We start from the raw sequence: 24,222 nt of genomic DNA on the forward strand, positions 1-24,222 counted from the left end.
ATGCTTGGCACACCATGGGTGCTTAAAAAGAAGCAAAATAATCATGAGAAAATTAAAGCTTGGTGTCATAGCGCAAATTAGATTAAAGAGATAAATAGAGGAGCTATAGGGTTGTCACAGGAAAAGAATCAAAAGAATGTAAGTGCCACTGAAAAGGGAAATGTGAATGTTATGAATGTAATGGTGAGGGGCTCTGATCCATCTTCCTAGAATGCATCAGATCCTTTCCTAAAGTGGAAGAAGGAACCCACCCCACTTAATATTTTAAACAGCAATCGCTATTCTCCCAGTGAGCACTGCCGTCACACTCTAGGTTATGCTTTTCTTTCTGACATCACTGTCTTAAAAATAAATCAGCTGCCATCCAGATCCTAGAATATTTCCCCAAATCCAAGACTGTGATTTATTACTCCCAAGAAATAAAATGCCAATTCTGTGAGCCTGGGGAAAGAGAAACTGGTCCATTATGTTTTATTGTGATCTCAATATATACAGATCAATAGCCAATGAGTCTCATTTAAGTAACTTCAGGAACAACAGCCAAAGAAAAACATTTCTGTTTTCCTGAACTGTTACATCCAGCCTTCCCAGATTTCAGGCTTCCCAGAATCAACGAAACGTTTTCAGACCACATCCCATGTACTCACAGCCATATGGTGGAAAGATCTGTGTTTGCAATCCTTCTGGAAAGAAGCCATCAAGGATGACTTCTGAGTATGTCATTTATGGACATCTTCATAGCTCTGTATCCCCCTCCCTCTTCAGAAGTAGTGATATGTATATTTTTCTTGAGGCTGGCAATTTGGTTTCAACATGCATTCTAATTTAATGTTAGCTGATTCTCACCGACCCCCTGCTCTAAGTCAATGATCACTTACAGTACTCATAAGAATACTTTGATTCTTAAGATGTAACTTTCCTCCTCTGTCATTATTGCTTGTATTTGGTCCCCTGTTTTTTGAATCTAGGCTATAAGAGATAAGAGCTATAAGGCAACTATGTCTTAGACATTGAACTTCTTAAAATCAAAACCACATAATTCATAAATATGAAATCTAAATTATTTCTAAAATACAAAGAACTATGAGCTTTAAACATTGCTAGATTTTGCTATCTTACTGACTCCTTTAAACTACTAAGTAGCCACTTTTCATTAAGGTGCTATGCCAACAACAGGTATTTCAGTATAGTCAAATAGCATAAGGTGCCTGAACATTCTCTAACATTGTTCAGTTGCATACAAATCTAGTAAAAAGAAAAGGCAGACATTTCTAGCCCAAACTCCCAATTTATGTTTTAAATACATACCTTACTAATAACATGAGTTTCTTGCCAAGACAGTCAGCTTTGGTCCTTAATAAAAGCACTACCCTCAAAACCTAGATCAGGTAATAAACATTAAAAGAATAACATAGTCAGGGAAAGAGACGTTATCAGTGAAGACTGACGGGGGCTGAGGGGGACTTTTACAAAATAAGTGGCCAAAGAAAGGATATGGAAGAAATGGCCATGAAAAATAGGTGACATTACTATATCTAAAGAATAGATTCAGTGTTTCAATGGGAAAATAAACTGGAGATTATAAATTCCCATAACCCCACACACAGAGATGCCCAAAGCTCCAATCACCTCCAGGCTTCCAGTGAATAGGGAACAAAACAATAGAACAATGGAAGAAGGGGGGTGGGGTTGAGGGAGGAGAAGTTCTCTTGGGACCAAATCACTAGTGAAAACCTAGAGGCAGCCACAGAGGAAAGTAACCCTGTACTATCCAAATACCGCTGGAGTTTAAATGTTTATTTTTGTTGTTGTGTGTATTTGTCATTCTTTCTAAACGTGATATTCTCCATTTGGTCTAACAAGCTTGGATGGGAAAGTGCGGTGTAAATAATAGAGACAGGCATTGGCATTAAACAAATAAGAGATAAAGATGGCATATAGATAAAGAAGCCCAAAGTAAAAATAGGAGCAAGAAATGCAAGCCTGAGCCAACATCTTGGGCTTGTTACCCAGAAGTCATTTGGTCTACACTAGCCCAACCATTGAAGCAATGAATTGAATCAAATGTTCAGTCACTTTGGTAGGCAAAACAAGAGTGGGGGGAGGGAGAGGATCTATGATTGTAACAATTTACACAATTCATTCAGGCCACTTTCAGGCTGGATAAGATGCCATGACAAATCTGAACATTTTTTTTTCAGCCAAAAAAGAGCATTTAATCCTGGCATACAAATGTAAGTTTTGAGCTTGGTCCAGTAATTTGATTTTGATGTGTCAACATCTTAAAATACAATGCAAAGATAATGTACTGAAAAATAGTGTAGTGGAACTCCACTGGCTTCTGGCCCAGCCCAGTCCCTCTGAGGTGCCAACGCTTTCCCAGCAGACCTCAGCATTCACAAACTTAGTCCTGAACCATCAGCTTCAGTCATTCATTTAGCAAGATATTTGTTGAATGTCTGCTGCACAATACTTGTTATACAGTGATATAGTGGGCTGACTCCTTGCCCTCATGCAGTTTATAATCTAACAGGGGCATCAGACAATAAACAGACACACAAATAATTATAAGCATATAAAATGGGAGAAATGAGTTTTATGAAAAAGAAATGCAGTAGAAAGGAATAGAAAAGAAGGATCAAGCTCAGGTGAGATCTCTCAGAGGAAATGATGTTTAGGCTGAGACCCAAAAGATAGTAAGAAGTAACATTTATTGAAATTTTTCTAGCTATAAGGCAGTGGGCTAAGTCCTTTATATGTATCATTTAAGCCTCATAACTAGCCCATGAGGTGGCCACTATCATCAACTCCATTTTACAATAGAAGCATGGAGAGTGTAAGCAACTTCTTCAAAGTCACACAGCTGATAAGTAGAAAAGCTAGGATTTGGCCACACAGTCTGCTATGTGTACATTTTTAACTGCTAAGATGCATTGCATCTCATGTAAGTAGACATCAGCCAAGAAGGGGAAAGAGGTAGAACATGACCGAAGACCCTGTGGCTTGAAGAGCTTGTCATATAAAGAACCTATGAGGTTCCGAAGTAGGTGGAGACTAGTGAGCCTGGTGGAGGCGGGGGGGGCGATGACATGAAGCAGGGCAGGAGGGGCAAGCGAGGGCTTGCAGGTCCTTGCAAGCTAACGGCTGGTTTTAACTCTGTGAGCAATATGATCTAATTTAGACTTCTAGAAGATCACCACCATGCTGTACAGAGACAGCACAGAAAGTAGCAAGACTGGAACAGTCATGCAGGCAAGAGATGATAGGGTCTTAATGGAAAGGGAGAGAACTGTACAGGTGGATGGATATTTGGAAGGCTTTGTTCATCTCTTCATTTCTACTTCTGTCTTCCCAGATCTCCCCAAGTCTGACATGTAGTTTTACCTCAGGATGCCAAATCCTAAATTCTTTATCTCAGTCACTGGATCTTGGGTCTGTTTTCTTGTCACATATTAATATTGTAGATAGAATGAGTAGCAACGAGTCCCCCCCATTTGCCCAGCTCTGGGACCTTTGCTTCTGAGCCCTATTCTAGAATGCCCCCTCTGTACCCAGTATTATCTGAGTTCTTTGTTCTGCTGCTATCCTCCAACAGTATTTATTGACCAAGAAATCGAGGGTACAATGGTCTCTTCTTCCCCACTGCTCTCCAACCTCACCAAGCCATAGCAGAATCAGGGGAGGTAGTCACGCACGCGACCCACACTAAACAAGAGGACTGGGGCAGGTAACTTCAATATATATAAGAAACAACTCCGACTAATTTGAAAATAATAAAACCCCTGGAGTGACAACTTGGATCACATTCATAATGACTTGGTTTGTAAAGACCAGGTGTTATGTAGATTGGAGCTTGTTATTATCCAAAGATTTGGCAACCCTAATCCTCTTCTACTGGGCACAAAGCCATGCAATACTCACAGGCCTAAGTTTGACAAGATGGGCAGGAGAGCCTGTATCTTCTGTTTTGCTGTTTTTCAAGGACACCAGTCTATCAAATGGGCAGCAGGTCCCTCTGTAATTAAGAAGGATAGAAAACACTGGAAAATGACTGTATCATTAACAGATCGCAAGCTACCGTGTTTGTGAGTGTGGAACATGGGGTAGGACAAATAGAAGAGGTTTTTCTCATTTCTTAAGCATTTAAGCTATAATGCCCAATGATCTAGGTTACAAAAAGTCCCCAATACATACAATGTCGAAAACAAAATTTATATAAGAGAAAATTTCATAGCCAAAGCTTTCTAGCATGTTCTTTATAGATTCTGAATTATGCCATTGTCCTCGCTGCTTCCTCATTGATTTTCCACCCTTCTCTGTATGATGTGTTATCTTCCTGAAATACTCTTTGTCATACCACTGTGATTCCCAGGAATCTACTATTCTCTTCATCTTCTCAGTTGGTCTCTTCATAAATATCAGCTCCTCAGAAAAGCCTTCCCTAACACTCCCCTATAGAAAATGGCACGTTCCATCTCTCTGTATCTCCTTAATCTGCCTGGCTGTGCTTCACAGTATTTATCACAATCTGAAATATTGCTACATAGTTGTCTCAATATTTTTATTATCCTCTCATCAATAAATGTAATCTCCGTGAGGTCAGAGACTACATGTGTGACCACATACACACACACACACACACACACACATACACACACACACACACAATACTTAAAATAGTGGCTGGTACATTGTAGGGACTCAATGAATGTTTCACAAGTGAATGAATATATTAATAAATGAATGGCATGAATTACCAGTTTGCTGACTTTTGAAATCCTACCTAATCTGGCCCCACCCTATCCTTCCAACCATATTTCTTGCCACTGCCCAATAAACACCCTTTTCTCTGGTTTCAGGGGTCTGGTCACTTGCCCCTTCACAGTCAGAATCTCTGATTCAGCACTTCTCTCTGTATCCCTCCACAGCCTTGTGGATCTGACCTGCCCTCAAAGTCCCACCTCCTCTAAAAAATTTTCCTAGATCTAATTTTATTTCACATTCATCTACTTCTTCCCCTTATCAAACTCCTACAATGCTTGTTGTCTGTGGCATTCAGTTTTTCAATTAACTGTATACCATCTCTTACTATTCTCTGATGTATTCATAGCCATTAGCATCACCCTCTCAACTATACTCTTACTTCCTTGAGGGTAGAAGCTAAGATAGATACTTCCTATTTCCCTTCAATGCATAATTTTTGGACCCACCAGGCATTTGGTAAGTACTTGTTGATGGACTAGGTATGGCAAGAATCTGAACAAGAAGGTTAGGCTTCCTTTGATCATGGGATGTTAACAGGAACACTACCTTATGTTTGTGACAACCAGCACCCTTATCACCTCATGTTCATGGGAGTTGATCTTGCCAGGTGCTGTCCATTCACTGAACAAACAATGACTGAGAATCTGCTTCATGACAAGATACCTTCATGAGTGCTAGGGAGAGTCCTAGACTAGATGATTATCTGAGGACACAAGACATTTAAAGTGCAATATAGCTAGCCTTAGAGACCTCCTGTGGACCTGTTGGAAATCTCAAGAAGGAGCATCTAGCATCACCTAGTGTGGGGTAAGTCAGGAAAAGCTTTCCAGATTGGGTCTATCTGCATCTTCCCAGATCCAGAGCCAAGAAAAAAAAAAAAAAAAAAGTCCTCCAATCTTGTGACCTGCTGGCTTGATATAGTGTACCAACATAGCCTTTTACAGTGTGCTGTTCTCTACTTGGAATGCAGGCTCTCTCTACAACCAACGATGAGAAGACACAACTGCCGTTGCAATGCCTATCCATGCTGCAAAATCATTCCTCATGCTCAAATACTCAGGATTCCAACTCCTATCTTTACACTTCATCTTCCTCTCTTTGCTTCTGAGGCACCATACAACTCTGACTCTCTGCTTTGGCTCAAGCCCAGTGTGTTACAGTGCATTAGAGTTTTAGACTGGGCTCCCTTTTCCTCTCCATCTGCACTTTCTTCTTACATGAAAATGTCCATTCCCATGATTTCATGTAGTATCTTTTTACTGAAAATGCCTAACTGCATTTATCTGGCTGTACTAGTCAGTATAGGCTCAGTTGTGCTGGAGTAACAAATGAACCCCCAAACCTCAGTGCCTTAACACAAGAAGGTTTATTTCTCTCTCATGCCATGCGACCAGTACAGATGAGCAGAGGGAATAGTGACTCTGCTTCAGCATTCAGGGACCCAGGCTGAAAAGCACTCTTCCATCTGGAACACCTGCTGGTCGCTTTGGCAGCAGCAGGAGAGATCACAGAGAACTTGAAATTCCCTCTTGAGTGCTTCAGCCCAAGGCGACATAGCCCCATTGACCAGAGTAGTCACATGACCCTCACCAAAATGCAAAGTATGCAAAAATACAGAAAAGCATGTGTATATACAGTGAACAATAACTCTCTCTGCCACACCAGCACTGGGTGTCCTTGGTGCTCCAACTTTATATCCAAGTGCTTGCTTGACATATTTTTTTAACATCACCAGTATACTTCAAACTGAACACTGGTTTCCCCCCAAACTTGTTTCTGTTCCAGTCTTCCTTGTCTTAGTATACACCACCATCTTTTAAGTTGCTCAACTCTAAGTCCTAAGAATTACTCTTCATTCCCTCTTTCTCTCACTTTATCCGCATGGAAATAACTAACTACGTTATTTCTATCCTCAAAATAAATTCTACACACATCCACTTCTCTCCTTCTCCACTACCAAAATGGTGATCTAAGCCATCACAGTCTTTCAGGGTGGGTGACAGTAGCCACTTCCTAACTGACTTGCTTTCTTATGGTCTTGTCTTTCTGCAATCCATTTTTTGCAGAGCAGCCAGAGTGATCTTTAAATAGTACGTTGATAAAATCTTTTCCCTGCTTAAAACCTTCCAATAATTTCCCAATACTCTTAGAATAAATTCTGAATTCCTTATGTCTGGCTCCTACCTTTCCCTGAGAAGTCATCTCCTACTTCTCTACTCTGTCGTCACTAAACTACAACCTTACATGCCAATTTCAGTGCTGCCTGAGGACTTTTGAGCCAACCAACTCTGTGTTGTGCCTGGAATGCTCACTCCTGGATCTGCACGGGCTGCCCCTCTCTTGTCATTCATAATTCAGCATTAATGTCTTTTCTTCAGGGAGTCTTTCCGGACACCTAATTAAAGTAGCCCCCCGTCACTCTCCATCACACCCACCTACTTGGTTCTTTGCATAGTGTTTGTCATTAGTTGATATTTTTCTATTTCTGTATTTGTTTCTCCACAAGAATATAGGCTCAATTAGAGCCAAACTCTGCCTGCCTGTTTACTCTTGTACCTCTCAGTGCCTAGAGGGATAGTGCCAGGCATCCAGAACAGGTGTTCAATAGACATGGGCTAAAGAAATGCATTCATCAGTGCACTTAGAAACTCTGGTGCCATTATTAAGTCTCACCTTCATCTTAAGAGTGAGCACTGGCTTCTTTTCCATATAACCTTTTCATACAAAAGACTCAGGCTGAAATCCTTATTTGAACTGATGGAGACAAGTACAAAGAAATAAAATAGTGAAGTGATCACCTATGCGTTGGTGATTTGCAGTCTTCTCCTTGCCAATCAGAAGGAGGAAGTTAACTATAGAGGCAGCTACTTGTCACATCTAGAGGTTCTTTTGACCCCAGTGATTAAGATGATGTGCTGATGTAGTGAACTTTTATATTACATTGCCAGAGAACTGTGAAAACAGCCCTTTTGCCACCCTGAGTTCTCAATTTTGGTGATGGCTGTCACTGTTCTGGAAGGAGATGACTCACCTAGCAAAGGGGGTAGGGAATGGGGACAGTGATGGGACAGAAGACAGGACTGATCTGAGGGTCTGTTTCAGAGTCCACTGAAATAAATAGAAAGTGAAGGTGCCATAATACACAGGCACATCTTAATACCATAACATTATATAACTTTGGTACAATTTCTAAAGCCCTCAAGGAAGGAAAGAGCCCACCCTCCTCCTTAGTCATGTCCTCTCCCTAAAATGAGGATGCCAGAAACCAAAAACAGTTTATTCTCTAGTGTCTGGTTCTACCCAGCTTTTCAAAACTCCCAGGACTCCAGGACAGGCAGCTGGGGCCATAGAAAGGAAGGCCCTCATAGTGTATCAACCTTCATCGAGCACTGCTTTCCCTGAGCATATCCTCACTTCTTGCTTCTCGACTTGCTCCTGATCTTCCCCATCACTGACTCCTTGGTCTGGCTTCCTGTTTGTGGCCTCCCTTTGACTGATTACCACAGCGTCTCTTAGCATGTTTCTCCCATTAGGACAACTTCCCTTCCATGTCACCTGTGATTTGGTCCATCTCTCAGGGATATTTCTTCAGGTGTTTAAGGACAACACCCTACCCAGTCTAGTATGACCTCCATGTCAAAGCAGACTCCCTAGCTAGGTTTACCCTACTTAGAACTACACCTTCCTCAGCAAGATAGTTATTTTGGATGGAATGTTTGTGCCCCCATCCCCCCCCCAACAAAACCCTAACTGCCAATGTGATAATGTAGGGAGGTGGAGCCTTTAGGAGGTAATTAGGCTTAGATGACATCATGAAGGTGGGGTCACCATGATGGGATTAGTACCTTTATAAGAAGAAACAAAAGAGCTTGTTCTCTCTTTCTTTCTCTCATGTGAGAATACAGCAGGAAGGTGGCCTCTGCAAACCAGGAAGAGGGCCCCAACCAGAACCTGACCATGCTGACAACCTGATCTCAGACTTTCAACCTCCAGAACTTTGAGAAATAGATACCTATTGGTAAAGCCACTTAGACTATGGTATTCTGTTATAGCAGCCTGAGCTAAGACAATAGTTATTCATCTTTCCTAAAAGTTAGTATATTAAAAAAAAAAAAAAGCCATGTTCTATTATCTCGTAACCTTTAGAGTCAGTCAGGGAGGGAGGAGGTCTTCTATATTTCCAGTCTAAATTTCTCAGGATTTAATTTAATTAGAGCTCATACCAAAATGAAGATTTTGACCTCATGAAAAAAAATGCTTCTTATTTCATTCCTATAAAGAGAACTTTTTCAATCTTTAAGGAACCTTATTTCAATGGTATTTGATCTATCCCTGATTATACAATTATTAGCCTTTTGGTGATCTAACCAATGACATTTAAATGGCATTTATGTGCAGGGCTTGAATTATGGAATCACAAAACTTTTGAGCTGAAAGATACCTCAGAGAAAATATAGTCCAATTCCTGAATTTAAAAGATAAGGGAAGCTGAGCCCCAGATAGCTGAGGTGTCTTGTACAAGGTCACACAGCTTGTCGAAAAATAGAAGAGGAGAAAACATGTGAGATGTCCTTCTTACCATTCCTCCTGTAGTTGAAGAAAAGTGTTTAAAAAGATAAAAAGGGAAAGAAATGGTTTTAGACTCTTATATAAAAAAATAAAATAAAACAAAAAAAAACCCACACTGAACTGATGCCTTCCCAATGTACTTTATCACACTTCAAGGATGTATGTCATTACACAGAAATTCTTTTCTGAATGTAATTTTGAAAAGAGGCTAATTCCCAGATCACTGGGGTGGAGGGGCATGGGAGGGAGTGGGAGCAGATGTCTTAAGAATACCAACCTAAATCATAGGCCCTGGAACCAGTTTCTTCTGCTTCTGTCCTATTGGGAGCATGTTATAAGAGAAAACGAAATTTTCAGCTGCACACAGATTGCTTTATTTAGCACACAATCTTAAAAACACAACATGTTCTCTTGTGATTTGAAGCTTGATTATCTAATTTTCTCTTTGTGGTGCCCCGCCACCAGTAAACACCTGTTAAATGGCCAGAACAGCCACGACTACTCTGTTTATGGTCCTGGGCTCTCCAGGTTTCTCGTCCTTCATGTTCTCCCTGGGAGCGTCTATCCACTTCCATGGCTCCCAGCAGATGGGCCCACCTCAATCTCCAGCTCTGGGCTTTTCTTGGAACTTTAGACTCATTTCTAACTGCCCAATGTGTATCTCTGCCTTGATGTGGGACAGGCACAGCAAACCCAGCAAATCTGAAGATACATTACTTTCCACATGACCCCAAATCAATCTCTCTTTTAGAACCTACCTAACCTTTCTAGGTTAACAGTGTCACCAGGCACTTGAGTGGCTCAGAAGCATCTCTGACTCTTGCTTCTGCATTACCTAACGCAACCAGCCGATCACTAGTCTCTCCCGTCTACCTCTTAGGTGTCTCTGGAATCTGCCTCCCATTCTCTATCCCCTCATCATCTGCCCAAAGTCCGGACTCCATCATCTTTTGCCTAGACTATTATAATAATCTTCTCACAAGATGATAATCCTATTTTCCTTGCCTTCTCCAGTTCCAATATACTCCTATTAAAAACCCTTCTGCGGCTCCCTACTGCCTAAAGAATAAATTCCAAAATCGGAAACATGGAAAAACAGATGATTTTAAGTTTACTTACTTTACATTTAGTTATACTAAGCCATATAAATATGCCATCCGGAAAATTTTATCCATTAGCAATAGATCTGTTCTTAAGAGCCAAATGTGGCATAAGAATATCCAAGCCCTCTTGCACAAAGAAAACTGTGTATTGTGGTTGAGAGGGCACTAAAAGCAGATGGAACTAGACGAAGTTCTGATTCTTACCATGAAGCACCGTTGTGATCTATTTCCTTATCTGTAAAATGGGGATGATAATAGTACATAATGCTCTGGGTTGCTGTGGGAATTACATGCAATGAGACTAACACCTAAAGGTGTTAATATTATTATTATTACTAAGGTTATTATTATTCGATACTATTACTAATATCATCATTACTACGAACATAATAGCTCTTTAAATATCTTAGGATAATTATGACAGGCCCCTCATTATTCATGTCTTCAAATCAAACATTGCACTTCTTACAAATCAGTTTCAAAATCGTGTTGTTTTGAGAATGGCTCTCATTCTGGTCAACGCCTCCAGACCATTAAGAAACTTACCTTGACTTTACCCTAAGGCTTGAAGATAAAAAGAAAATCATCCTTCTGAACAGTTTAAGGGTAATTAATAAATACAAAGCCTCTTTTCCAAAGGTGTTTTCTCTTTTAATCATTATGATTCTAGAGGCTTCAACTTCTCTTTCCTTTAGTGTATACTTTCACTTCCTAATTGGGGCTTTCAAGGAAATTTTAGAGTGACTACCTCAGACCACAAATTAGTCTCTCCTTTCTAAAAATGCACCTTCCAGGTTTTGGTCAGAGATTATTGGCAGGAAGTGAGGGGAAGGTTTGCACTTCCCTTCTGTGGCTTCCTAAAGCAGTACTATCAATCTAACACTTTTCACCAGCTCTGAATTTACAGTCATTTTAATAAGTAAAAGAGGATAGTTGGTAGAGCAGCAAAATTGTTCTTCCCTTGCTATGAAAATGAAAACAGCAAACACAGTATCTTATCAAAGCAAGAGAAGTCCTCCCAAGAAGTCAAGATATTGTTAGAGATGTCTTCAAAATATCAACAGATAACGAGATTGGGCAATGAGCCAATGATATCCAAGCAGAATATATTTATTTGTTTCTTATGTGACTTAAATGATATTTCAAAAGTACCAGGGACTTTCCATTTAACACATTCACAGCGTAGTTACTTCCACCCTGGGTGTGAATACTGAGGAAGTTTTAAAACAAAATCACTGCAGTAAAGCTTGATGGAGGTAGCATCATGGGAAAGAGTTCTTAACTCTAAATATTTCAGTCTTAATGTTGGCCCATCAGTTACTAGCCCTGTGACCCTGGGCAAGATGCTTCATCTCTTTAGATCTCCATTTACTTAACTATAAAATGAGGAGGGGCAAAAAGAGGAACCCAATACATTGTTTTGGAATGAAGGCCAAGTGAAGATAATGCACATCATATGCCTAACACAGAGTGTACCACACAGTAGTTACTCAACAACTGTTGGTCAAACACAAGTGTGATTGGACAAAACTGCTATTTGAATAAAACTGCTATGAATCTTACTTCATTTTTGCTTATTAGAGATCCAATGCAGTGACACCAAGTAAAAAAATCCAGTCAACAGTTTTAAATTTTATCTCTTCATCATTTGCTTTCAGTCCACATAAAATCAAACACAGGTGGCTTTTATTCCCACTAAAATGACCAGCTGTTCTATCACCAGGTAGAAATGCCCTGAGTATTTCCTTCGACACGCTGCACTTTGTTGTTCTGTAAACTTAGCTGCATAGAAACCTGTAAAGTCTAAAGAAATTTTATTCCTAAAGTTCTGTGCAAGGTCAGGGAGTGGCATATGATTAAGAAAAATGTCACTCAAATATCTTGATTGGGAGTGCTCTGCAAAGTAAACTATTATCCTGGCAAAGGTGTTGATAATGAAAGGAAAGATCCGCCCCGCCCGCAAAATAAAAATTCCAGCAAGCACACGGATGGCTTTAATTAGGTGTTAAATATGGGAACATGAGTAACAATCAAGTCATACTCCTATCAGCCTGTAAAATATTATTATATTTATTGCAGTCAGGAGGGGTGTGGGCAATGAGTTTTGACGGATGTTCAAAGGACTATAGGACAATTATACAAGTCTCAGATTTCCTTGGGTTTCATGGTGATTAGATTAGCTGCTGTTCTGTTAGAAGTCAGATACAGGGGCACACTACATATCCCCCTTCCTTGTTATATAGGGTTCAACTGACATTATTAGGTGGTGAATACAAGATCACAATTAACCAAATTAAGTCAGTACAAAATACCACAATGTATGTTTAATAAGCTGTTTTTCCAGTATTAATCTAGATAAGTAAATAAACTACATTGTCTTAATTCAAGAATATGTAAATTTGATTTTCTTTTGATTGATCAAAACATGTTCATAGATAGTAAAATAGCATCCCTTAATGGAAAGTCCAGAGCAGAGCAAAATGTGGCTAATAATATCGTTAACATTTATTGATTTCTAGATATACACATGCATAGAGTTCTAAGCACTTCATAGATATTTAATCATTTAATCCCTATAGTAATTCTATGAATATCTAATGTAGACACTATTATCAGCCCCATTTTATAGATGAGAAAACTGAGGCACAAAAATGTTAACTAATATTTGGCAATACCTGAAGATAGTTTTTTTGACTGTCACTACTGAAAAGGGAGAACTACTGGCATCTAGTAGATAGAATCCAGAGATATTGCTAAATATCCTATAATGTACAGAACAGCCCCACAACAAAGAAATGTCTGGCCCAAATGGTCAACAGAGTGGAGGTTGAAAACACTGCTCTATATCATACTGCCTCTGGGATCAGTTACACCTTTGCTATAAAAGATGTGGTCTGCAGACCAGCAACATTCCATCACCTAGGAGGTTATTAGAAAAGCCCACCCCAGATCTACTGAATTAGAATCTGCATTTTAATAAGATCCCCAGGTGATTCATCTGCACTCTGAAGTTTGAGAGGCAGTGAGTTATTACTATTAGCTACCATACTGTAAAAGGTCTCTAATAAGACAAATACACGTTTGTCCCGTACAACAATCTCGTTTCCATGCACAGGCACGGAGTGGAAATGTTAGGAAGATGATGGAGCAAGAGGGAAGGAGGATGGACAGACTCAACAGGGATGTAATATTAGGGGCTGGAATTTTATTCAGCAGACGGTTACCTGAAGTAGCAATCAAAGGTAAGTACAACCTGAGTCTACAAAAGATGGACAGAAACAACACTCAAAATCTAACTCCGTCCTCAGGACTAAGAGTGGAAGACATAGGCAGATGGCCAGGAGCTAGGCAAAGGCAGGCATGCAGTGGAGGGGACAGTGAGACGTGGGGATGGGCAGCAGGGTGATTGTCACAAATATACAAGCCAGCCAGGATAGCAAAGTTCTTTACATCTGGATACCAGCTATGTGGACTGGGGCTTGGCCTGATTTAAAGGCACAAGAACAAAGGAGGCCTATTCACCTAATAAGATTGGTATGTATTTCCACCATGAAAACTAAAGGAAATCCCACAAAGTGAAGTCAGGAGGACAGAAGAGGAGGCTACAAGGAGTTCTACCACTCAATGTCTATTACAGGAAGAACTGTCAACTATAGACCCCACAGAAGAACGGTCAGCAGGAAAGTATTATCAATTGCAAGCCCCAACAGGGAAAGATGGAGGTTGTACCTCCTATAAGATACTGACTAGCGCTGCAACTAAGCCAATGAGAAGCTGTCATCACCCTGAACTTGTGCTTTCCTCCAATGGACTTCCATTCAAAACAACCCGTTCCTTCTTCCTTCTTTTCTTCCATAAACTACCATTCCTCTCCTTTGTTGTTAGACTTGCCTATGGTTTTGCTATAGCTTGCATGTCTCCAATTGCAGTTTTCTGTTATTCCCAAATAAACACATTTTTTGCTGGTAAAATGACTGTTTCATTTTTAAGATTAACACCACAGAGTGAAACTTTTCCAGAACACCTTTTTAACAGTCAATAAGGTAAAAGCGCTGCCAAAATACAAAACTCCAACAATAATGTGTCATTCTTTTAGGAGAAGCCTCCTGTCCTTTTAAGAAATACATGCACAGCAGCTAATGGAGACGCACAGAGAGCTCCTACTCCCAAGGGACCCTCAGAATTGACCACAAAGCGCTTTAGAAGGACACTGATATAAAAACCCTTACACAATTTTGCATTTGGAGATTTAAGACAATACTTTTGTCAAAGCATGTTTCCTCCCCCACAGGCTTCTCAAAGCAATAAGCAAAATAACAATGTTTTGTGAACTTTACCAAATGTTAACTGGGAAACCCTACTGTTTTTAATTGTGCTTGAATAAATACAGACCAGGATCTATGAGTGCAAATAAAGTGGTTTCTTTCCCACTCCCCCTTCTCTAGAATCAGCTTTGTACTGATGGGTGGCTATTCCCAAAGGCAAAGGTGAGGTAAAGGCAAGAATGAGGCAGAATCCTCAGAGCCCAACCACTGTGAAAACCATTTCATAGTAAACCGAGAATTTAAGAATACTACTGTTGTGGTTATCCAAATAATTTCCCTTGCCATCATTCTCTATTCTGAAATCACCACCCTCACTATTGTATTAAAATCAGAGGATTTGGGGATGAATGGATCTGAAAAGATTTTCTAGCACAAAAGTTTCCAAATGTGGGGTCTTCACACTTGGGGAGAGAGGGCTACATTAAAATCAGCCAAGAACCTTTCCAAAATGCATAGTTGCTGGGCCCCATCCCCGAGAACTCTCCTTCAACAGGTTTCAAGGGGGGTCCAAGGAATTTGTGCATCTAACCAACTCCTCACATCATTCTGATGTTCAGCAGGTTTAGGGAGCACTGTCAAGTTTAACTTCCCCATTTTACAAATCAGGAAAGTGAGAACCAGACAGTGAATTCATTACAATGCCAGAACTAGCATCTTGATCTCCAAGCTTAATGTATTTTGCTGACCTAATCTTATCATTTTTTTTCATTTGATCAATACTGCATCATAGTAAACTACAGTGTTTCAGAATGTGATCCACCAGAGGTGCCTGGGTGGCTCAGTCGGTGAAGTGGGTGACTTCAGCTCAGGTCATGGTCCCAGTGTCCTGGGACTGAGCCCCATGTCAGGCTCCCTGCTCAGCGGGGAGCCTGCTTCTCCCTCTCCCTCTGCAGCTCCCCCTGCTTGTGCTCTCTCACTCTCTCTCTCAAATAAATAAATAAAATCTGTTAAAAAAAAAAAGAGATTATGATCCACCAAATGCAGGAGAATCCAGAATTTGGAGCTAGGCTCTTTTCTATTTTTTTCTACTTCCCATTTCTACTCATTTTAATCCATGTAAAAATGAAACAGCCTCCCAGATACTCCTAAACACCAGCCTCCTGGACTTCACAGGGTGAGGAGAGGAATGCTCCTCGAGAAACAGTCTGCAAATTCATTGTGTATTCAATGACATTCCATAATTGTATTTTCTCCCTTTTGATCTCTTATGGCTTTATTGTTCTTGAACTCTCAAAGAATCTCCAGTTATACCCCAAAAGAAAAATTGCATCATTATAACTCAGGAACATCGATGTTTTACCTCCGTGGCCCTATTGATTGGTCAGCTTCAACTATCATAATTGCCTTTTTACCCACATATATACATACGTTTTAAGGGGAAGTTGATTTTAAGAACACGTCCACTGTTTAATTTTCCCTCATTGCATTCATGATTTAAAAAGCGACTCACCTAATGTATTCACAAAACAAAGAGCATTAAGAAAGAAAAAGTGTAACAATTAAGATAGTGGTATTGTTTTGTCTTGTTTCTTTGAGGGGTAAGGGATAACGAAAACAAGAACAAAAAAACCCAGAGACTATTTTTTTTAATCTTTTTTTTATTTTTTATTTATTTATTTGAGAGAGAGAGAGTGAGAGACAGAGAGCACGAGAGGGAAGAGGGTCAGAGGGAGAAGCAGACTCCCCGCTGAGCAGGGAGCCCGACGTGGGACTCGATCCCGGGACTCCAGGACCATGACCCGAGCCGAAGGCAGTCGCCCAACCGACTGAGCCACCCAGGCGCCCGAGGCTGTTTATTTTTAAGGAAAGGCTCACTCCTGTTTGTGAAAATATGTCCAAATTCTAGCTGAATTAATTGAGCTCACTGCTTTGCTCTGGGGTACAGGTGTACTGTTACTATGGCTATTTCTTTTTTAGGCATTAAGTTTTAAAGACGGGCAGGTAACCCTAACAGCCATGGCTTCCCTGCACAGTATGCCTCCTGTTTAGTCCAGAAACTTTACAATTTTTTTGGTATCTTAATAGCCACATTATTTTCCCTGGTATTATCATGTTAACAAATATGTGTTCATAAAAGACTCAAAACACCTCCATCTATCAAAACTGTCTAAGCTGTAGGGCCTACATGGTATCCTGCCACCTCTGGGAAGTGCTCTGGAATCATCCAACTTCTACTCTTCCTACACATCTGGCATCAAGATTGTCTATGCCTTTGCTACTCAAAGTGTGGGCTTCACAACAGCAGCAACAACATCACCGGGAAGCTTATTAGAAATGCAGAATCTTGGCCCCACCTTAGACCTACTGTATCAGAATCTACATTTTACTAAAATCCCCAAGTGGTTCATATATTCATTCAAGTTTGAGAAGCACCACTCTATGCCATGGAAGTCTTCGTTAGAGTCTGCTTCAAATCTTTTGTCTCCCTCAACTCAATTCGTACACCTTACAGAGAGCAACTGTTGCGTCCTCTCAGCCTTCGGTACCATGGAAGTCTGTGATGGAGTTTAAGATAATACTTGTGTAGCAGACACAGTTCGGGGCATGGCCAACAGCTCTTTCTCACCTCAAACCTTGTTAACAGTACCTAGACTTCAATCAGGTGCGCCTGTTCAGGTGCTCCAAAGGAAGTGGGGCCCAGGCGCAGGCCATGGGGACAAATTACAATCCGTCAATGCTGATCATGGTGATCCCACTTCTCTTCCCAGTGACTGGAGATCAGGGAAATACAATTCCAGCCAACTTACTCATGAAGGATGGCCCCTGGGAAAGGATTCTGAGCAATGACAAGGGATGTAAGTACTAAAAAGTCCCATTTTTTGATTCCGGATATTTCTTGATGAAGATGTGCTTAAAACTAAATAAAGCATCTTGTGAAGAGGGTTAACCCAAGAGAATACTCAACAATGGTTGAGTTGAAAGAACCTGAAGGAAGAACCTGAATCTCTACAGTATCCCCATGCCACCAAATTCATCAACCTTGGACTTGCTTTACCTCCAGTCTTCTTGTCACATGACCCATAGAAATCATCTTATTAGGCCATCTGAGTTGGATTTTCATTACCTGGAACGCTAAATATTCTAACTCATAAAACTGTTGACTAAAATAATGACCAATAATTAGGGATGTACATTCACCCTTTACATATACTATCTCATGTGATTATTATGTCAGTTTCAAGCTAAAGACACCATTGTCCCTACTGTACTGACATGGAAACTAAAATTCAGAGGGATGAACAGTTCCAAGATTCAGGACTTGAACCCAGGTTTGCCAGATCCAAAAGCTCAGACATGTTTTTCCATTCTCCTTCCATGGTTTGACTTGTTAATAGCCATGATAATTTACCATGATCTTTGGGAGGATTATGTTCCAGCTTGGCTGGGAAGGGGAGTCCTTTATAGGTTTTCTTGAGAGTAGTTTATTTCCTTGCTTTACTGATGACACTGCATGAACAGATGCATGGGTTATCTAAAATGGGAATAATCTCATCCTACAAAACTCTATTCCCAAAGAATCCGACAGCATGCCAAGCAGGCTCGAGATGAATAAAATGAAGCTCCCAGTTTGTGGAACTATTCATTGCAAAGAGATGTTGTGTTATAAAATTAATGAATCCTTCCAAGAGAGTTGATAACAATGAACTGATAGCCAATTCCTGACATGTACATATAGGTCTGAAGGGAGATGAAACCTCTACAAGTAGTGCCAGAGGAAAACATAATACTGTACTTCTTTTAGTCTACTAGTTCACTTTGAAAGTATGTGGCTCAGCTTTCAAATTTGCCCAATTTAGGAGAGCATCTGCATTCATTTGTTCAGATGTTTTGTCTGAAAGAGGAGATATCCAAATACGTGAAAGCCTCCAAAAACACTTCCTAAATATTTCATTTGCCATCCCCACATGACGGAGTGGTAGAGACACAGCCCTTGAAATGAGGCCAACAGTTTACTCAGGCTGGACTCCAAAATTATAAAAGATGAAAGGCTTTTTGGCCAGTCCTTAACTCCCAAGGTAGTGTCATTCTTATTCTTAGATATGTCATTTCCTGGGTAAATACAGATATATATAACGAGCAGCAGTGTTTTTTGAAATAAAAGGAGAATACATGCTTAGATACAATTAGCAACATTAAAGGAAAGAAGCTACCTTTCCACCAAAACAAGGCCCTAGCCTCACACAAAGTGAACGTCTTGGGGCACTGGTCTTCCACTCTCCATGTGCAGGCTAACCTTGGAAGGTCAGCCCATGTAGACAGAACGCTAAATCTAGCTCTTAGTTAGGTTATTTAGTCATACAATGGAAAATTCAGTCCCAACGGTTATGTAATGCACGTAAACAATGTTTGTCTTTTTTCATTTTGATGTTAAAATCTCTCAAATCTGTTGTTGGAAGTGACCAATTATTTCAGTTAAAAGAAATGAACTAATAATTCAAGCACTGCTAATTAACTCTGGAAATGGTGTTAATCCACTCAGCATTTTATCCAAAAATATTCTACTTGTGCTTCTTAAAATAAGGACTCTGACTCATTATTGTGAGAATCAGAAAACTGTGTCTCTATCTCAAGTCAATAGAACAATGAAAAGGACTTATTTCAGTATTTCATCTTCTGATTGAATTTCTGAGTTTCACACAGGCATTTCTAGTAATTAGGAGGAAGACAAAAGATGTCCAGGAATAGAGGAAAATGAACCACCCTAACTGCTAAAGTTGAACATGTACCACCAGTTTGTTATTAATGCAAATAAGGAATTTTAATTTTTTCTTCCTAATTAAAAGTTGATTTAAACCCATCTTTTTTGATAGATCAAACCATCTAGTTAGTCAAAGAAGACCCATGATATGATTGATGATTTTTATATATTTTTGGAAGAGAATCTCCAAAATGTTAAGCAATCATTGCATGGCAAATTCGCTTAAACTATTGACATTTAAGGAAGTTAAAATCTTTAACTTAAAATCAGTTTTAAAAAAAATACTTATTAATTTCTAAACTGAGATCATGCTGATAGACATTTTTACTAAAATTGAATATAAAAATTTTGACTATAAATGCATATTGTTGAAAGTAAAGCCTGTTATCACACACATACATATGATATTATGATAAAAACGTAAGTCTATGGGGATTAAGGAGTGTATTTGTTGTGATGAGCACCGGGTAACGTATGGAATTGTTAAATCACTATATTATACACCTGAAACTAATTTAACACGGTATGTTAAATGGAATTCAAAATTAAATATAATTCAAAATAAAACATAATTCTAAATAAATTATTATTTTTTAACAGTGACCAGTTCATATTTTTTAATTCAGTTAGCCAACATGTAGTACATTATTAGTTTTTGATATAATGTTCAACAACACAAAATAACCCAAGAATTAGAAATCCTGAATTCACAATTTCTGTTCCTTTTGCACAGCTTATATCATAACAATAACAAAAAACTTTAAATGATGGCACAGCATTAAAAAAAGAAAAAACTTTTTACTGCTATTTTCAGCCAATATTTAGCTCTTCTTCTCATGAAGTAATAAAGGCCTATCACCTTAAAATTTTTCACTAAGTAATATAAGATCATGGCTTTTTCATTGTTTGGGTAATAAATGCTGTTTACTCAGAGGTATATAATTATATGTTTCCAAAGATTATTTTATTTTCTAAATTATGAGCCTATCTTCTTAGAGTGAATCTTTATTCTTTTTATACAACATTCAAAGCAAAGCCGAATGGCAGTTGGGTAACAGTCTCAAATTTTCCTTCATTGTGAATGTTGCTTCCAATGCCCAAAGCTCCTGGCGGCACACTTGCAGACTTGATAGAAATACAGAAGTCCCTTACAGCAGCTTACCAGGAAACCTGAGAAGGCTAATATTACATTGACTATTCTTACAGATGAATAAAGGTTTTCTTCTGGAGAAGACAAAAAGTTGCTATAAATATGAATTCTAATAGCTATGGAGATAGGAGAATGGAAGGCATCTCTCTCTCTCCTTTTAAAATCATTTTCCATCAGTCAGTAAAGACTAAACAATCTTTTGGTTCAAAAAATTTGTAAAAATGGCTCTTGTCTGAATAGAGCTACAATTCAAGATATTTATATTTCATTTTCCTCCTCTAGTTAAAGATTTGCTGACCAACCTAAATCCAAGAAGTTCTGTTTTTGGAGTTCTGCTTTAGGAGAATGGTTTACACAATATTAAAAAGTGGGAAGAGACAGCAAAAATGATCTACTCCAGTAGTTTTTATTACATTTCAAGGTTGGGAACCTTCTGTGTTCTTTTTATTTCCCCAAACCCCAACAGCTGATGTGATATGAGAACAGGTTCAAAGGATGTGTAGTAGGAACAAATGAAACATGACTGCTATGACCAACAGATCCTTGAACTCTCCCATGAAATTCAGTTTATTAAGTCTTTCAAATGCATTTTATACTTTATGGATGTGTATCTCTTCCCAACTCAGCATGTAGTGTGACTGCCTCATTTGGTTCTCTTGGACATCCTCCAACCTCTCAGACAGCTCTGTGCACCAAAGCACTCTCTTTTGACCCTACCCTTTGCCTGAGCCCCTGTAACAGCTAGTTTTCTGAGCCCCACCAGCTTCACTGGGGTGCAACCTGACAGTGCCACACAGTCCGAGCCTAAGCCCAAGCCCCACACCTCTCCCTTCCCGCCCACCACTGCCTGGGAGCCATTGAATAAAGATTTCTTGTGGTGGTGCCATCAACCACATATAAGTCAACTTGACTGGCCAAGAAGTGCCCGGATTAAACATTATTTCTAGGTGTGTCTGTGAGGGTGTTTCTGGACGAGATTAGCATTTGAATCCATGGACTCAGTAAAGTAGAGAGGGACATCATCCAATCCCTTGAGGACTGCACAGAACAAAAGTCAGAGGAAGGAGGGATTCACCCTTTTTTTTCGTACCTCAGTGTTGAGCTGGGTCACCTCATATTGTCTCTTTCCCTCAGACTTGGAATTACATTATCAGACCCCTGGTTGTCAGGCCTTCAAATATATACCGAATTATACCACTAGCTTTCCTAGGTCTCCAGCTTGTAGACAGCAGACTGTGGGACTTCTCAACCTCCTTAATGATATGAGCCAACCCCTCATGTTAAATCTCCTTTTATAACCTATTGGTCCTGTTTCTCTGGAGAACGCTGATAGCACATTTCCCTTTTTAGAAGATTTTGAAACACATTTCATAAGGCTCTCCAAAAGGTCCTGACATGAGTGACTATGTCACCTGTAGCAATGGCCCACTCAGCCACCAATATTAATTTTCCTCCTTTCCTCTTCCATTTTCCCCAGCCCAGAGCTCCCATTGGCTAGACTCACTTCCCAAATCATCTACCCACAACCAAGGCTCTGACTCAGGCTCCATTTTGAGGAGGATCCCAACTAAGACACGTAGAACCTCATCATGATCATACCATGGTTACCTGTGAACAACAGCTTGCCATAAACTAGTTACTTTACTCAAAGAGCTGACAGATCTAAATCAGAAAATTAACACTGAATGATACAGTGAGGATGTAAGTAGGATTCAAACCCGGGTCTGCTGGAGACTCAAAACTGCCTTCCATGCAATACTTTCAGAACAATACTCTGCAGATAATTAGAAGGTGGCATCAACTATACATTACATTTCAAAGTGCTTCAAAGTTGTCCAGGTATTTCCTAATACAGACAATAAAAACTGCTATCTATTGAGGGCTTTCTCTGTGCCAAGTTCTGTGTGCATTTGTGATTTCATTTCATCTTTACAGCAAACATGTGAAATAAGCCAGACCCCATTTCCTCATTTTTGGGTTACAACACCTGCCAAGTAAATAGACAGTCAGTTCTTGTTTATTGAATTAAATTGAACTGTAATAGTTTGGAAACAATAGGTCTGTTCCATCTTTTCAGTTTCTTTCAGAAAAATGTCGTGGACCTAATGCTCACAAATTTCCTAAAAATTTCTACTTTGTTCTTTGACAACATATTCTGGTGCCTCCAGAACAAAGAGAAACATATTTTCAAAGCACAGCCTCGTAGTATCTTCAAAGGAGGAATAAAAGTGTTGGATTCACTCAAGGAGATTAGTATTGTGGAATTATGGAGTCATGGTGAACCTCAGAAGGTTATCTAGTTTATAACCTTGCCTCCAGGCAGAACTACAACAAAGATATCATGAACGCATTTCTGTCTGTGTCTACAGGTCAAATCTTATCATAACCCAGGATAATCCCAAACTCCAAATGATGAAAAAGATCCCTCTGATCCAACAATTGCCCAGTTTATTTCAAACAGTGTTTGATAAGGCAACATTCTAACAAGAAACATTTTAGTGGGCCAGAAAATGAAAACTTAAATGGGAAGAGAATTTCAAAAAACTACATAAAGACCAAAGATTCTGGGAGCATGGATTTGCATCCACATGTTCATTTTATTTTTTTGAAATTACAAACCCTGGACTCTAAGAGAAATTAAAGAGCAAAGAAATCCTGAAACTATAAAACTTCATTACACCAGTAAAATAAATACCTATTTCTTATAGGTCAGGAGTAAACGATCATCATTACATGTACTCCTTCATTGGACTAATAAACACGGTCTTGTTCCAAGAGCCCCTGGGTCAACGTACAATAAAAATGTGAACAAGAAGAGGAAAAGAAGGATAATATCTTTGAGCACCTTCTAACCCAGCAAGTGAGTTTTTATGTACACTTTTTCCATTAAAAAATGCAAAGATCATTTATGAAAATAGGATGATAATGACGGGGCCTGAAGTGCATTCATCAGAATTCCATTATATGCTAGCTCATTATTAGATGCTTTCTGCATACAGCACGGGTCAAGATACCTCCTCTGAGACATCTCAACTGCATCCAGCAAAGCACAACATCAGGTTTTCTCACAGTGTCAGACTTATGAAAAGACGGAGTCAAATCTCTTCATTCACTACAAATGAAGGAAGATAACGAATGAACTTAATTAATTAGCTAATTTATTAATTAAAGATATCCTAAAACTACTGCTATGTTGTCCGTTGAGGAGGAAGACGTTGATTTTGTGGAGAGTCATCTATACGGTGATAGAAATGGCTTTTCCATGATGAACTGGCATGACAATAGAACATTAGTTTTCCCATTCGCCCTCACACCTGGGTCCCATGAGCCCTTACAGTGCTGCCTCTCTGTTATTCAGAACACGGCACTGGTGTATCCAATATCATCTATTTCATGTGTGCTTAGTCTCTGCCCTTTCTATTTGTGGCCATCCCTGCTTGAGCCACATACCAAATCAAGGACCAGTACCAACTCCAGGACTATCCTGGCTATTGGAAAACTCTAGGACATGTGTCCTCTGGAAAACTAACCAAAGTTGTTGTTGCTGGTATGATTGTTGTTTTAATTTTAATAATTCTATTTGGACATCTTCCTTAAAAATGTGTTTCTGCC

Source organism: Eumetopias jubatus, unplaced genomic scaffold, assembly GCF_037043125.1.
Source record: "Eumetopias jubatus isolate StellerSeaLion01/CBP00866 unplaced genomic scaffold, mEumJub1_p1.0 scaffold_3, whole genome shotgun sequence".
Taxonomy (NCBI): Eukaryota; Metazoa; Chordata; class Mammalia; order Carnivora; family Otariidae; genus Eumetopias; species Eumetopias jubatus.